Below are 17569 nucleotides of genomic sequence, written 5' to 3'. Positions count from 1 at the left end.
CTTCACATTGAATACAATATTCAAATAATCCTAATGGGTTTTTTTTTTTTATAAATTACTATTTTTTTAAATAATTTATTCTTTAAATTAATCTTATTATCTTAGTACATGTATAATAATATATGTAGATGCATATTTACATAAACCAAGTTTTCTTAATGATTATAAAATGTATAAACTGAAACCATAATATAAACTAGGTACTTATTATTTTATTTTTTTGATATTTCCATTAGTATTACCTATATAAGTAGGTATTTATACTATTATAAAATAAATATAATATATATTAATTTAGTATTACTTGTCTTATCTCTACTGCGGTTTTTATTTTTTTTTCTGTACAGTAGACATCCTATTATTTGGAAATATTCATTGATTTATTGACCTTTTTAAGTTAAATTTAGAATAATATAAAAAAATGGTATTGAATAATATTTTTTTGTGATCCCGTCAATTGTATACCTAAATTATTTCAAAATGTATTAAAAAACACTCCTGAATAGAGAAGATTGGTTTTCCTAGAAATAAATAAATTTATATTTTCTTTATTATTCATCTCTCATTGAAACCATAACATAAAATACGATCTTGGTCAGGGGTGGATCTACGATATTTTGATAAGGGGGTGGCACTGTTGTATCTTGTATAATCAAAAAATTATTAATATTAAAAATATTAACTAGTTTAGGTAAACATATATGAAGTAATATTTGTAATTAAGTCTTAGACAGTAAGTTTTAGCAGATATAGAAAAAAACAAACTAGGTTAAGCAATAATATATAAATGATAGTACAAGAAAAATGTAGCGACAGTGTAGTGGTGGCCATCGTGTGACTCGGTCATCACCATTCGACATGAGTTTTTATTAAAGGTGCTGATTATATGTTTTGTACATTAATTTGTATGCGTTGAAATTAATCGGCATATTATACGGAAAAGTGGAGACCAGCGTCATTCGTAATCCACTAATCACTATCCGAATTTTTTTTAATAATTGTGTTTTTGTTTGTTTGTTTCTGTTCTTTTTATTGATAACTTTGTGTAAACTTTACAAATATCTTATTTTGGATGGTTAATTTTTTTTTGTCCTCTCGTCAGAATGAACAATTACGGTCGGAAGACTTTGTGCAATCGGTTCCATTATATTTTGATGTTACCGCAACGATGTTGTAATATAAGCCCAACGGGGTAACATATTCACGGTCGAAGAAATTTTATGCGTTTGAGCCATGTCACCTTAACCTTGACAACTTTTTCGAAGTATTTATGTATGAAAAGTACAACAGTTTTTACGTGTGGTGTGGTCTACCACGGTCTAGGTTAAATTCTCTCAGTGGCGGCGTGAACTATTTTATTTCACGAGGCAAATATAGATGTTCGACCACCACAACCTAAATTTTATAGCACAGACCATGGAGGGCTTTGCCACCACACCCCCAATTCACAATTCTACAACAATAATACACTTTTTCATGTTAATATCACTAGGACCAGAAAATAATAAAATTACTTATATGCACCTCGTATATTTTATTAATATATCTATTGTTATTTTGCTATCCATGAATCCATATAAACAACAACAAACATTCAAATACGGAGTCAAGTGATGTGACTAATAATCAAACGAATGTAGGAGTCTATAGAATTTTTTTTTAATATAGGTAAATGTAGAAAATTAAAAACCGATCAATATTATTTTCATCTTGATAAACCAAAAAATTGGTTTGTTTAAATATTTTCTGGTTTCCTTAACTTAATCAATCCACCTTAGTATTACCAAAATACCACGTTATTATATACTATAAAAAATATGTTATATAGTAAATAGTAACCATAGGTATGTAATTGTTATATCCATCCCAAGGGGTACTACCACCTAATCGGTGGTGAGACAATTGCCTCATAAAATACCCTATCACACCACCACTGAATTCTCTTAGCACACATTTTTTTTTTGTACAAGTGAAGTGTGAAAATTGTGTAACATTTCAGGTAGTGTAACTCAGAGCAAGTTTTTGTATTTTTACCAGTTAAAGTAAATGATTTTTTTTGTGCGTGCGTGTTTTGGATGTTAGAGTAACCCAGAACGCATTTGTGTGTGTACACTGTATATATACCGAGTGTGAGTTACCAGTCTCACATTATGTGTTCGATTTTTTTATGTTACGAAAAAGACAATGTTTGTACCGCGTGAGTATATACTAAGACTTAATACCAAATATTATTTCATACATATTTACTTAATCTAGTTAGTATTTGTGATATTGATAATTTGTATGATTATACATTTTAATTAAATCAATAATGGTTGTAATTATAAATAGGTGTCGACCAGACAAAGCTGTAAATCATGTTTTATCAGTTTGAATGCATATAATGATTATAAATTATAAATTATAATAATTAATATAGTTGTAATATTATTCTTATTACCTAACTGCATTTTTCATTTATATGATACTCGTAGTTACATAAAAAAAAATGTTCGGTAGAAAATTGACAGGAGCCACGTGCCTCTGTGCCCTTCCGCTGAACCCGCCATTGATCACGGTGAACCGTTTTAAAATATGACGACCATAATTTTGGAAAGTTGATTTGGCAATATGGCTCCGTCAGATTCAAGCACAATTCGCTTTGTCTGGAATTTCAAACGACAGCTCAAAGTATTATCTCATAATTGGTGATTTTGACATAGAAATAATGACGCAGTTTCAAATATCATATAAACACCTCAAGCAACTGAGAAATATGTTACTCACGTTTAATTGATGTTTGATTTATTATAGGTACACGGAGAATAAAGAGAAAAATTTGAGAAAATTACTCAGTTATGTGGAACTAAGTGATAGAAAACCACCAGTGTTTCTTATTTAATTTAATAAAATGCTACGCATTGGTGGAGCACCATTGAACACGGAACTATTGAAGTCTGTATGGTTATGGCAATATATTTCAGACCACTTAATCTTGCCTTGAAAATACAAAACAACAAAAGGATTATTGGGTGAATTCACAAAGTTAGTACCTAGACCAAGTTTCTGAAGTCAAGTAATGTACAGCTTAACTAACAACATAACACAACTTCTGTAGGCCAAAAAAAAATATTGTATAGTTGAAGTAAGAATGTCAATCGTAGAATGAACAAAGTTAACAACCGGGATCACTGTTCTATTTTAAGTCACACTAATTATATCGAAAATGGAGGTAGCAAAACGACGATTTATATTTTTACCAAACAAACTCCAATCCGAAATTAAAAATTTGCGTAGAACCTTGTGTGCATTTCACTACTTTTACACCCAAAAATATCAAAAACGGTATCTCTAGAGACAGAGAAAGATCATCATCGTCAGATTTACATCGTGGGTATACTATATAGTCACTGTATCACTATTCAAGATAATTCATCTTTAATAAGATACCTATGATTGATAAGATATCTATATTCCACAGTTTCTCATGAATACTGGTTGCCTATTATACCTTATATTTAAAACACACAATTAAAATACAAGCCATAAAGCTATTCAGAGCTGATAAAACTTTTTCTGATTTATTTAGAAAATTTTCCAATGATATAACATCGCAATCCTGAATCCTTCATTATTGAAACTGAAGAATCACTAAAAATTTCAACATCTACTAAGTAGATACCTAAAAAACTGGTCATAGTAAAATAGTAATTTGAATCCATAATATTGATTGGTTTCTATATAATGTGAATTTTTAAGCATGCTCGTCCTCATGTTTCCATTTAAAAGTTGATTTACTCAAATTCAGATTTTTAGAAATTTCAAGTATATCTAAATAGGTACCATATTTTCAAATTTCTAGTGATTTTTATTCTACTTAAGGAAAGTCCTATGCCGATACAAACTTCTATTTTTTAAATGAGACCCTCCCCCACTCTATCTACTGAAAATTATTTAGCTGATAATTTTCTTGAAAATGTTGATGCATCTAAATAAAAATTCTAATTCATAGTTTTTGGATTATTAAAATGTTTATATTAAGAATAATAATCTTTAAAAATGGTTTTATAAAATGTAATGTAAGATGTATTAATTATACTGGATCATTTTTAAAAATTATTTATTTTGATAAATCAATAATTATTTTTTCATTACCACTGATTAAAGATATATTGTCCTTAGTACAAAAAGCCATGTACATAACTCAAAAACTAGTCGTTCAAAATTTGATTTCAAAATTCTCAACAAAAAAATTGTAATCGAGCTTATATTTTCTGAAAATCAACATACCAACCATATACACATATATACCAGGTTTTGTCGTATCCATCACTTGACCAAATTGGTGAATTTAATTAGATTTAGATAGGTAAGGTTAATTATGAGTTAAATATATTCTCACAAATAAAAATAAATTATTCTAATTAGTTACATTTTTATACGAACCTAATAATTTGGTAATAATTTTTGCCTAAGCTGCCCAGAGCCAAAATATTATTTCAACTAATTTAGTCTACAAAAATACACTATACGGGAATAATGATCATATCCTAAAGAATTAGCCATAATATTTGATTATACCTTTTTTAACTTAAAGATGGTAATATTGTACAGGTTTCATTGAACTCATTTTCAAAATTTTAATCTCAAACTTTATAATATGACGTCTTTAATGATAAGACAGTTATTTTAGCCTTTTTTACATATAAGTTGGTACTATCATTTCAAATAAAACGAAAAAATCGGAGTTCAGTATGGTCTGTAGGAAATTGTCTTCTATAAAATGAAAATCAAGATAGCTATGAAAATTCGAAAATTCTACAAGCCCTAAGAATTTTTCCTGTGAAGTTATTTTTGTTGATATAATATACTGTACCCCCCTTCCCCTGAATAAGTATCGGGCAGTAGAGTAGTGGAAGTCGGAAGAGTACTATAGCTAAGGTGGAAAATAAAATATCAAATATAATTATCAAATTTTATAAAAGGAATTACGGAAAATGAAAAAACAGCACTTAGTATTTATTAAGTAAGGTAAAGCTGTATTAAGAATTATTTTTATTTTGAATCTTACTTGACAATTTCAATTGTACTGAAAAGATGATTATTATAGTATACAACATATTGTGTTTTATTTCAAATTGATTGATAGGAAGATTTATATTTAGACCAGTAGACAACTATAACTGCTAAAAAAATTCTATCCGATAAACAATATAAAAATACATATTGTTTAGAAGCAATTACTATTTATCAAATTATAATGAGGAATTATCATATTAAGACAAAAAATATATTTGTTTATCTAAAAATATTTCTTGTTAGTGGAAACGTATATGCCTATAATCTATAGGTATTTATATTATCATGTCTTTGTTACCTATGTTATAGATGCAAAATCATTTTTTTTCTCTTCTTTCTTTTATACAACTACATTATACATATTGCATTGTAATTAATTCTTTTAAGTTAAAAATTGACCTTTCTACTTCTACTATAAAGCCGATTTCTAGTCGAAGTTAGCGTATTCTTTATTCAATGCAGAATATTTAAAAAAAATTAACCCATAAAAAGATAATGAAATAAATGAATAAAACACCATGCTGGTACGTGTTATTGTAAAAAAAACCAATAAGCTGCATCGCCTGCGTCGTTTGGCTCAAAATCTAAAATTATATTAAACATTTTATTGACACGTGTGTTAATTTTAAGTACTCTAAAAAACTAAATTATAAACATAGTATAGACTATAGTATAGACTCTATACAATAATACACCAAATGTGAATCATTTACTGTATAGTGTAGTTTTTCTGCTGTGAAAAATTAATTAAGCACCTACCTACTCATACTTTAAAATGTATTAATGCATTATCTACGGACATAGAGCGTTTTAAGCCCCCCCCCCTAAGATCACTAGAAAAAGCTTTTCAAAACAATATCCATAGTGCCATAACCTAATTTTAAGTTATGACACAAAATACATCTTGTAGTCTATATTTATTCTTTTCAAGTGCACCACAGATGTTATAAAACTGCAGGCACTGATTTAATTACAATATACATAATATACTCATGATGAGAACACAGAATTGGAGTATTTTAATATAAAAACTGCCTAGTTCAATAACATTTTTCAAATAAAACTAAATACGTAATATAATATGTACTATTGCATTTATTTTATTACAACTGTTTTAATATTTGTTTGTAAAATGTTACAATTTTTAAAAATACTCTTAAGTTACGGCTGCGTCCGAATTGCATGCCAAAGAAAAAAAAAATGTCCGAATTGCATGCGATTTCTTAAAGGGGTCTGTCCGAATTGCATGCCTCCTCATAGAGGGGTTTGTCCGAATCGCATGCCGTATATCAGAAATAGTTTATTTATTATACACTTATTGTATTAGTCATTAGGTATAACTTAAACTTTTTTTTGAACTTTTTTAATTTAAAAAAAAAACCACATGTATAGAAACGCTCTATGATATGGTTGTTACAACTGGTTAGTTTTTAGATTGAAATATTTTAAACTTTAGTTTTATTTTGAGCTGTATTTACTATAGTATATTAGGCATATGTATCGTTCACTAAATTGTCTGTTGCTCAAATGTATATGATAATTATTATATTACACTGACATAATCTAAAATAATTGAGATAAAAAAGGTACACCGCTACGACCATATAGAATAGTAATAATAATATAATTTAGGTCAAATGGAGATACAATCACTTTTCCGAGTCTTATAATCTTAGTACGTTTTGGAACGTTAACGTTAACTTGTTCAAAGTAAGTTATTACTTAACCGTAGTGTGATCATGGAACCACGAGTTGAAAATATGTTAAGTGAAAAAAACAAAATACTTTTTGTAAGTATTTGTTTTTTATTTGTTTTGTTTTTGACGATTTTAAATTTTATTTTCAAAAATTATTGTGCTATAATATTGAAAGGTGGGCTTGTTGTAAACGTTCGTGTAAAGCTTATACATAAAATTAAATAGTGAACATAAAGTTATATTCCACGAGATAAATCATAATCACGACAAAGATGACAAACAAAAATTAACTAGACAACAGGTACCTACCTATGTAATAATTTAAAACGTAAAGCTATAGATGATCCATTTGAAAAACTCAATAAAATACTACATCGTGACCTATTAAAGGGAGATATTACTATATTAGTACATGGACAGCAAATGACATGACACGATTTCGAAAAAATTTACATTACGCTCGATTAATTATTTATCCCAAACTGCCTGACACTTTGATTGATTTACATACAGCTTTAGATAATATGAACATCAATACTAATAGAGACGAAATTTTTTTATTCATTAACAATCATGAAAATAATATTGTGGCTTTTAAAACACATGCTAATTTAAAATATTTAAGTGGTTGCGAAATTTTGTTCGTCGATGGTACATTTAAAAGTTGTCCCAAAATGTTTTACCAGTTATTTACAATTCACGGCGTTAAACATCATAATTTTGCGCCTCTAATATGTTTTTTACAAACAGGAAAAACAAAATAAATTCATGAAGATGCTTTTACTAATTTATTAATAAAGGTGGACGATTTGAATTTAAACTTATCACCTAAAATCATTTATGCTGATTTTGAACAGGCAATTCACCCGACACTTCTAATTGTTTTTCCAAATGCTATAAAAAAAGGATGTCGTTTTCATCTAGGGCAGATCACTTGGAGAGAAATTCAATCGATAGGTTCATGTAAAAAAAAAAAAAAAAAAAAACAGAAATCGGAATGTTTTTAAAATTATTTTTTGTCTATCATTCTTAAACCCAAATGATGTGGACGACTGTCTGACAAACGAAATCATGGTAATTCAACCCATTGATGGTCGTATACATGAATTTAGTGACTATTTCTTAGAAACTTATGTGATGACCGACAGTTTATTTCCACCGTCTATTTGGGCTGAATTTTCTAATTCTACGATGCGAACAACTAAAGCTTGTGAATCATTCCATTCCAAACTAAATAGAATGATTTACTCACCAAATTCCAGTATATTTCAATTATTTGATGTCTTAAAACAAGTACAATGTGATATTATATATGCAAAGATGTTCAAATTTAAAATAATAGACGTCAAAAAATATTGGAAAAAAAATTTTCAATTCAGTGATGATGCAATTTCAATTTAATGAAATTAGTAGAATTTATTTGTAGAAAAGTTACCAAATATTGTGTTGCTGACATCCAAATAAATTTATATTATATTATTATAATTATTTATTTTAAAAACTGGGCCAAATTGTATATTATTATGTAAATTATTTTTTTTTAAACTCGACCAAATGTAATATTATTATTTTAATTACCAAATGTTAAGGAAGTATCCGCATCGGCTCCCGTTCGTCCGTTTCGGCTCCCTCCTTTAATTTGAAGGTGACCGTATCATCGGCTCCGACCCGATGTCAGTGGTATGGACGTATCGGCTCCAAATCAATAACATTTTTCTTCCCATTTACAGGTTGAGGACTGGCTACGGTGAGAAGAAATTCTCTGTAGGCATGGTTAAAAATGTTGTTGGCGTTTAAAATAAAAAAATGTGTTCTTTTAAAAATGAGTTTAATAAACTAAAAAAATTGTGTTGTCTTAAAGTTTTTTTTTGTAGTTTTAAAAATTATGTTAACTTAGGTAACGTAAACAATTTAAAAATTTGTGGTTTGAACTTGAAAGAAACTTTTTTTACGTATTTCGCTCTGGTAATTTTTCCTTCTTTAAATTGATCAATACATTTCTGAATAACACTACAAATCTTTTGCTGGTTGTTAGTTTTTTTCCTAATATTCGTGCTGCGGAACTTTATATACGTGTCAGCCTATATCTGCTTCAAAATTTCCATGAAATTGAAAATGTTAGGATGAGCAGATGTGAACTCAGCATTAAATTTCGCGTGGAAAAATTCGCAGCAGTTTGTGGTGCGATCACCTGTACTCGACATATCAGCCCACATTTCCGGAGGGAAGTGTCTGTCATCTAAGTAATTGGCACAAATGTAGTCGAAAAATTCTATGAGTTGTTTGTTACCTTCTGGTTTTAGAGCAAACAAGTCTTCTACATGCTTAGACGCACTACACTTCGCAATAAAACGAGAACTAACATTAAAAATATTTTGTAATTCCATATAACTGTATATATGTGATTAACTAGTTATCAAAAAAATTGTTATCAAAACCGGACGCAATACGGCCATTCAACGGACGGTAAGGAATAACGACCAGGAGCCGATACGGACTCATTAACGTCCGGCGGGAGCCGATACGGTATCATCCAATTTTAAATTATTATTGTAATTATTTATTTGAAAAATACCATGTACAAATGTAAAATACATTCAGTTTATTATACTAACTAAATGTAGCAAAAGCCCGTTCTTTCAGTGGAAAAGTAAGTTAAATTAGAAAAGTGTTCAAAAAAAAGTTTAATTTATACCTAGTATAATGAGTGTAGTATAATAATCCATCAACTTGATAATCTGATAACATGCAATTCGGACAAACCCCTCGATGAGGTGGCATACAATATTCGGACAGACCCTTTCAAGAGATGGCATGCAATATTAGGACATTCTAATTTATGTTTTTTTTTTGGCATGCAGTTCGGATGCACGAAAAGTTACATGTTCGAATATGGTACTATAATATAAATTTTACAGTACATTTGAGTTGGGTCCCGAGTACTAGGGTTAAATCGCAGGTTGGCTCGAGGATTTTTTAGGTACTGTGTACACTAGTTAGGTCAGGGATATTTTTGGGTTCTACACTAGTTAGGTCCGGGATATTTTTGGGTACTACACTAGTTGGGTCCGGGATTATTTTAAGTAAATATACAACCCAAACGAAAAATATTGTCATTGATATTGATTGCTATAGTAAAGCTCAGAAATATTGAAAAAAGAAACTGTATTATAATAAGAGAAAAATTTATAAAAGACAAAATGAATTTAAAAAAGCGGGTAAGTCGTGGATATCGCTCTGCTGTACAGTAAGTTACTGTAATGGATGGGATTAAATTTATCATTACGCGATTTCATAAAAATTTAAAACTCAAACGCTCAAAACATTTTTCCTATAATGACGAATTTTTGTCAATATTTGAAATTCAAATGCTAATAAAAATTTAATTTGAATTTCCGGTGGACATTTTTTTGTGATAAAGATTGACAAATTTGTAAGGAATCTTGTATTAAATTTTCAAATCTTAGATTTAAAAAGAAAATTTTTTATGAATTTCTAGCTTATAATAATTTGCGAATTTTTGTGATTTTTACGTATGTTGCCAAATTAAAATTTGAATACATGTAAAAAAAAAAATTGTGGCTATACGTTTATTTTATTTTTCAACTGCTCTTGTAAAAATATATTATGAGCCTTGTATTAAATTCTCAAATCTTAGAATTAACAAGAAAAACTTTTATGAATTTCGATCTAAGATAATTTGAAAATTGCCGTAATTTTTACGTATTAAGTATATCAATATATGAACTTCAAATGCTAATAAAAAAAAATCGTGTTATGTATTCTTATAATTTTTTAATCACTATAAGAATTACTTATGATGAACTTTGTATTAAATTTTCAAGTATTTTGATAGGGCCAAAAAATTTTTATCGACACTTCAAAAAAAAATGTTCAGGCAAATTGAAAATTTCAGTCGTCTATAAATATCTCAAAAAAAGTCAAAATATTTTGAAAATTAAACTGTATATAGATAGCACTAACATGAATATTTGGTGAAAATTTCAAGTATTTACAGTGATTAGTTTTTGAATTACAACCATATAAAAAAATCGATTTGGTCGAGAAACTGATTTTGCGTAAAAATTCCCGTTTTTCTGTCATTTTAGATTCTGAACGAAGTGATGAATGTATTGATTTTACAATGATGTGTGTTTTTTTTTTATTTTTTTTTTTTGTTTTTTTTTTTTTTTGTGTCTGTGTACAGCATAACTAGTCGAAGTAATGCTTCGATTTCAAACTTTGGGGGTGGTTTCCGATGTAAAATTGAAGATCCTTGGTGCATTATAGAGGTCAAAAGTAAACATTTTCCAACAGTTTTCAAAAAAAATCGAGAAAAACAAAAAAAAAAATGTCAGAAAAATGACAGAAAAACGGGAATTTTTACGCAAAACCAGTTTTCGACCAAATCGATATTTTTATATGGTTGTAATTCAAAAACTAATCACTGTAAATACTTGAAATTTTCACCAAACGTTAATGTTACTGATATCTATATACAGTTTAATTTTCAAAAATGTTCGACTTTTTTTAGTTATTTATAGACCTTTAAGATTTTTGATTTTTATGAGAATTTTTTTTTGAAGAGTCGGTAAAAAAGTTTTGGCTGACCAAAAAAACTTGAAAATTTAATACAAGGTTTCTTATGAGTTGTTCTAATTGTAGATAAAAAAAATTAAAAATCGATGATCACAATTTTTTTTTATAAGCCTTTATAGTTCAAATTTTTACGAAATCTGTCGAAAACGCGAATATTTAAAGGTAATTTTGAAGTTGAAAAATCATAAAATTTTTTGCGTTTATAACTATGTTTTAAAAATACAAAACTAAGTTTTCCATAAGTTTTCCTTCAAGTAGCTATAGAGAAAACTTGAAGCATCATTATAGGAAAAATTTTAAGTGCGTTTGAATTTTAAATTTTTACGAAATAGTGTAACGATAACGATTTATCCTCAAACGATTTTAAACATTTGTTATTTTTCAAAAAGTATAAGTCGTAGATTCTTGAAAATTTTACTGGTTATTTAGATTGGCATTTTCTTTACATGATTTAATTTTCAAAATATTTTGACTTTTTTGAAGTATTTATAGACGACTGAAACTTTATTTTAAGTGTCGATAAAATTTGTATGGCCCTATCAAAATACTTGAAAATTTAATACAAAGTTCCTCATAAGTTATTCTTATAGTGATTAAAAAATTATAAAAATACATATGCACAAATTTTTTTTATAAGCATTTACAGTTCAAATTTTGACTAAATACATAAAAATTACAGCAATGTTCAAATTATCTTAGTTTGAAATTCATAAAAGTTTTTCTTTTTATACCTTAGATTTGAAAATTTAATACAAGATTCCTTACAAATTTGTCAATCTGTATCATAAAAAAAATGTCCACTGGAAATTCAAATTAAATTTTTATTAGCATTTGAATTTCAAATATTGACAAAAATTCGTCAAAACCATAAATATCTGCAAATTATCTTGTAGTTCAAAATTCATATAATTGTTTGTATTTATATCTAAGGTAGAAGCTATAGAGAAAATTTGAAGTGTCATTATAGGAAAAATGTTTTGAGCGTTTGAGTTTTAAATTTTTATGAAATCGCGTAATGATAACGATTTATCCTCAAACCAGGTATTCGTATATCTATGATAATATAAGGTATTATGAATTATGATAACTACATGATAACTACACTAATTGATTAACTATACCTTATGCAATATGCGACTTAATTGAAAAATAAAATATTTATTTCAAAATAGAATATATAACAATATTAAAATATAATATATCCTAGACTGACAAATCATCTCCGTTCAGAATCGTTTTTCGTATAAAGTGATACCTATCATTGCATTCAAATTTAATCCCATCCATTACAGTAACCTACTGTACAGCAGAGCGAAATCCACGACTTACCCGCTTTTTTTTTTCTCGATTTTTTTGAAAACTGTTGGAAAATGTTTACTTTTGACCTCTATAATGCACCAAGGATATTCAATTTTACATCGGAAACCACCCCCAAAGTTTGAAATCGAAGCATTATTTCGACTAGTTATGCTGTACACAGACACACACACAAAAAAAAAATACAAATCATTGTAAAATCAATACATTCATCACTTCGTTCAAAATCTAAAATGTAGGAATAATTAATCGATTTGATTTTGTAAAATTAATGTCTTATACATTTTTACCAATACACGTGTGATTTTTTTTAAACAATATTTTATTTTTATTTCTATTATACAATATCTATGTATTTTTTATATTTGATTAAAACATTTTTAATATTATTTCTTTGTTTAGTACCTATATGTAATAGCCATTTATAATTAATAAAAATTCAAATAATCTATATTTTTAATGGCAAAAAAAAAATAATAATAAACTGTTAAAAATATTTTTAACCATACCTTTGGTCTAAATAAATCATAGATTTAAAATTCTATTTAAATTTAATTTAAGTCTGTTAAAATGGGAAGGAAATTGATATTATGTAGTACTCAACAAAAACAATCACTGGCCCAACTAGTGTAGTACCTGCAAAAACAACGACCCAATTAGAGTAGCAATTTTTAATTCGGGGCTCAACTTGGATCTAGCCAAATCTTATTGGTGGTCGGTAACCTTTTAAAACCCTCAATCCCTCAATGAAAAAAATATTTCATGAAACGAATCAGACAAAAAAAAATTATAATCAATTATAAGTAGATATGCATTGAGTTAGGTTGGCACCGTTTAAAATTAATTTTAAAAAAAATAATCTGTTTTTTAAAAATTAATTTTAATTATTACATAATTTAAACTAAGATTCTTAAACAGAAACTCACCATTAATAGAACAGTTATTTTTTTTCTATGGTAGCACAATTATATTTTCATTATAATTATATAATATATTACGTGTATAAACCACTATATATTTACCATTACCAAATTTAATATAATTATCATGAATAACTAATGTATTTTTATTTAATACTAAAATTTCTGAAAAACTTTTAACTAAAGTAAGTAATCAAATCATTATTCCATTCAAATTCGATATTTTAGTATTTGATTATTAATTCATCTCGTACTATCCTGAGATTATTATTAGTATTGATGATGTCCTATGAGAAATACATCTAATTATTCTTTTTTTTTAAACCATCATTGTATAAATTTTAGTCAATGATCAGAAATCTGAATTGATTGAAACAATTAAATTTGAACATTAACATGAATCAATTAATTTATTGAATTTACTAATTTTAATTATTTCGATGAAAATAAAAACAAAATAATGAACTATTAAACAAAATATAATAATAATATATAGATATTAGTTAAAATAATAACATTAATCGCCAAATAAAAATTATATTTAATATCACTTAAGTCCTTTAAAATACAAAAATTAGTTGATTAGTTTCATTTTTATATTTTATGTAATTATAAATTATTTTTAAACTCAAATGATATTTAAAACTGATGATATTAATTAGCTATATAGTTATAGACTTATACTTTATTGTTGTAGGTATCAATAATTTATAATATAGAATGCTTATAATGAGTTGTGTGTTATGAGCTAGTAGAACATAATTAATATGATGAATTTGGAGAACATAATTAAAATAATCCTAAAGGGCTGTTAACTTGATGGCTAAGAACTAAGACGCCAAAAGTTGTCCATTATTTTTTCAATCGTTTAATGAGTCCATATGCAATTCAGTGTGATTTTATTATTTTAAATATTAAAGCCATTTATTTTTACTGTTTTTCTAATTCAATTTTTATTGCACATTATATCTGATGTGACATGCCTTAACAAGAGCATACTTAGTACAAACTTTGTACTATAAGTATACGATGCACATCTTTAAACACAATTAGCAAGACGTAAAAATAAAAATATAAAACGTACATACCTATAGGTTTATCGTATATTATTATATTGAATTATCTATTCGAATATATAGGTTTCATTTTTGATGGATATAAGCGTAATTAAGGGGGGCTTAAAATAGTCTCCCAAAATGAAAGATTTAATTGTTTTCTAAAATCATATAAACCTTTAAAAATTCAACTGTAACCCAACCTAGTTTTTGGTGAAAAAATTAAATGATTTAAAGCTTGCAACTAAAAATTTATATTGCCTATGATAAATACTGTAAATATTGTAAATATCATTAGTTGTATGTTTGTATTCGGTTTTAAGGAAACGATATGTGTCAGTACATTGGTACAATTATTCTAAATATATACATAATTTTACAGTTAATGCACTGAACTATAGAATACATAGACAGTATATTATAATTAATAAATATCTGTTTTTTATTTTAGATTCTGAGCGGAGCGATGAATGTATTAATTTTACCATGATGTGTGTTTTTATTTATTTATTTTTTTATTTTGTGTCTGTCATCACGTTTTGGGGCAGTAAAAATGCTTCGATTTTTGACTTCAGTACCTCGTTCGATCAGAAAGTGAATCTAGTTGGTACTTTTTAGGGGGTTAAAAGTAAAAAATTCTTAATAATTTTCTAAATAATCGAGAAAAACAAACTAAAAATTAAGGGAAAAACGGGAAGTTTTACGCACACTCATTTTTCGACAAAATCGATTTTGGTATTTGACGTACTTTAAAACGAATGACCATAGATACATGAAATTTTCACCGAATGTTTATATAAGTATATTCTATCCATCATGCAATTTTCAAAAAATTTCGACTTAAGCTGAACTATTCATAGGCATTTGAAATTTTCGATCATTATTAGTTTTTTTTAAATTTAATATCGATAAAAATTTATTTGTTAGGCAAAAAAGCTTGAAAATTTAATATAAGGCTCTTAACATATTGTTACAATAGCAGTTGAAAAATAAAATAAATTTATGGTTACAATTTTTTTTTTATAAGCATTCAAAGTTTGAATTTTGACAAAATATGTAAGATGCTAGAGATTCATAAAAAATTTTCTTTTTAAATCAAAAATTTCAAAATTTAATACAAGATTCCTTACAAGTTTTTCAATCTTCATCACAAATAAAAATTCCACCGGAAATTCAAATTAAATTTTTATGAACATTTGAAATTTAAATTTTTACAACATTGGATTTTCACTTTTAGCGATTTTCTTATTTTGGTGTAACTCTAAAACAAATGACCACAGATACTTGAAATTTTCACTGCATGTTTATATATTTGATAAAATTTTCAAAATATTTAGATTTGTTTTGAGCTGTTTACTGATATTTTAATTTTTCAACTTTTTTAGTTTTTTTTTTTCTATAAATATCGATAAAAATTTATTTGTTCGGTAGAAAAGCTTGAAAATTTAATACAAGGCTTCTAACACATTTTAACAATAGTAGTTGAAAAATAAAATAAATTCATAGTCACAATTTTTTTTTACAAGGATTCAAAGTTTAAATTTTGACAACATACGTAAAAATCACAAAAATTCATAAATTATTTTATGCTAGAAATTCATAAAAAATATTCCTTTTATATCTAAGATTTGAAAATTTAATACATAGCTCGTATCATATTTTTACAATAGCAATTGAAAAATAAAAGAAATGCATAGTCACAATTTTTTTTTACAAGCATTCAAAGTTTGAATTTTGACAACATATGTAAAAATCACGAAAATTCGCAAATTATTTCAAACAAGAAATTCATAAAAAATTTTCTTTTTAAATCTAAGGTTTGAAAATTTTTAAAAATCTATAATATATCCTAGACAGCTAAACTGTCTTCGCTCAGAATCGTTTTTCGTATACAATGATATTATATCATTGGATTAAAATTTAATTCCATCCATTACAGTAACCCACTTGTAACCTACTGTACAGCAGAGCGACATTCACGACTTACCTGCATTTTTTTTGTTGAATACCTATACATATATACAGGCGGGGGTGCGATAATGGAGATACCAAAATTCTGGGTTTTTAATAAGACTCGCCGGGATAAGAACTACAATTATTTAATTTTTAAATTTATTTTAATATTTTGATAAAAAAGTTAAAAAATATGTTTTTATTTAATTATTTCTAAATAAATTAAAGATAACCATTTTGTAGAGTTTATTTTTTTGAACCTTTTAACGTTTCAAAGTTGTATTCTCATTAATTTCCTGATTTTTAATATTTTTTCTAGTTTTGAAGAAATAAAATATGATTATAATAAGGCACACTAAAATTGTTTGATCAGCCATATGGAAAAGTGCACAGGCGCGGCAGGTCATATGTTTGATAACGCTATACCTATAAAATATAATAATTCGCAATTTTTCTCGAAACTAAAAACAAATCAGAAATCAGAAAACTAATGAAAATAAAATTTTGAAACGTCAAAAATTCAAAATTTTCAGACAAATAAAATCAACAAAATGGCTATAGTGCATTTTTTTGGAAATAATTAAATAAAAATAATATATTTTTTAACTTTTTTACCAAAACATTAAAGTATAAAATAATCGTAGTTCTTATCCCTGTGAGTCTTATTACAAAACTAGAATTTCGATATCTTCATTATTTCGGGAGATATCGCAATGGGTAAATCCTCGCGGGCCACCCTGTAAGCGGTATGGAAGTAACGCCTCTATGGGTTAATTTTCAAGTAATGCCCTAGTTGCGCCACTTTCGTACTTTTCTATGCCTTATTAGGGTAGTTATTTGCCCTTTAATGGAACATAATAAATATATTATATATTTTTAAATTTATATTTGCACTTTTCAACCTAGTTAACAATAAACTAATAGTTTTTAGTACCTATCTACGTTCTACCTAAATGCATAAAATCATGTA

The 17569-nt window shown here is 26.8% G+C and overlaps 1 long non-coding RNA gene across 1 annotated transcript; it reads right to left on the bottom strand.

Annotated features, from left to right (window-relative positions):
- Window positions 1-36: 36 nt before the first annotated feature.
- Window positions 37-9100, bottom strand: LOC149060563 (uncharacterized). The gene is made up of 3 exons (XR_016189298.1): window positions 9046-9100; window positions 8334-8517; window positions 37-2645 (listed from the first exon to the last, which is right to left on the bottom strand). It is a non-coding gene; the product is annotated as an uncharacterized LOC149060563 (long non-coding RNA).
- Between the last annotated feature and the right edge of the window lie 8469 nt (window positions 9101-17569).

This window comes from Diuraphis noxia, unplaced genomic scaffold, assembly GCF_037042655.1.
Source record: "Diuraphis noxia isolate RWA-SAM2 unplaced genomic scaffold, SU_Dnox_SAM2 contig0001, whole genome shotgun sequence".
NCBI classification, from domain to species: Eukaryota; Metazoa; Arthropoda; class Insecta; order Hemiptera; family Aphididae; genus Diuraphis; species Diuraphis noxia.
Note: the sequence above shows the minus strand (reverse complement) of the source record. Positions and strands in the feature narration are given on the sequence as shown.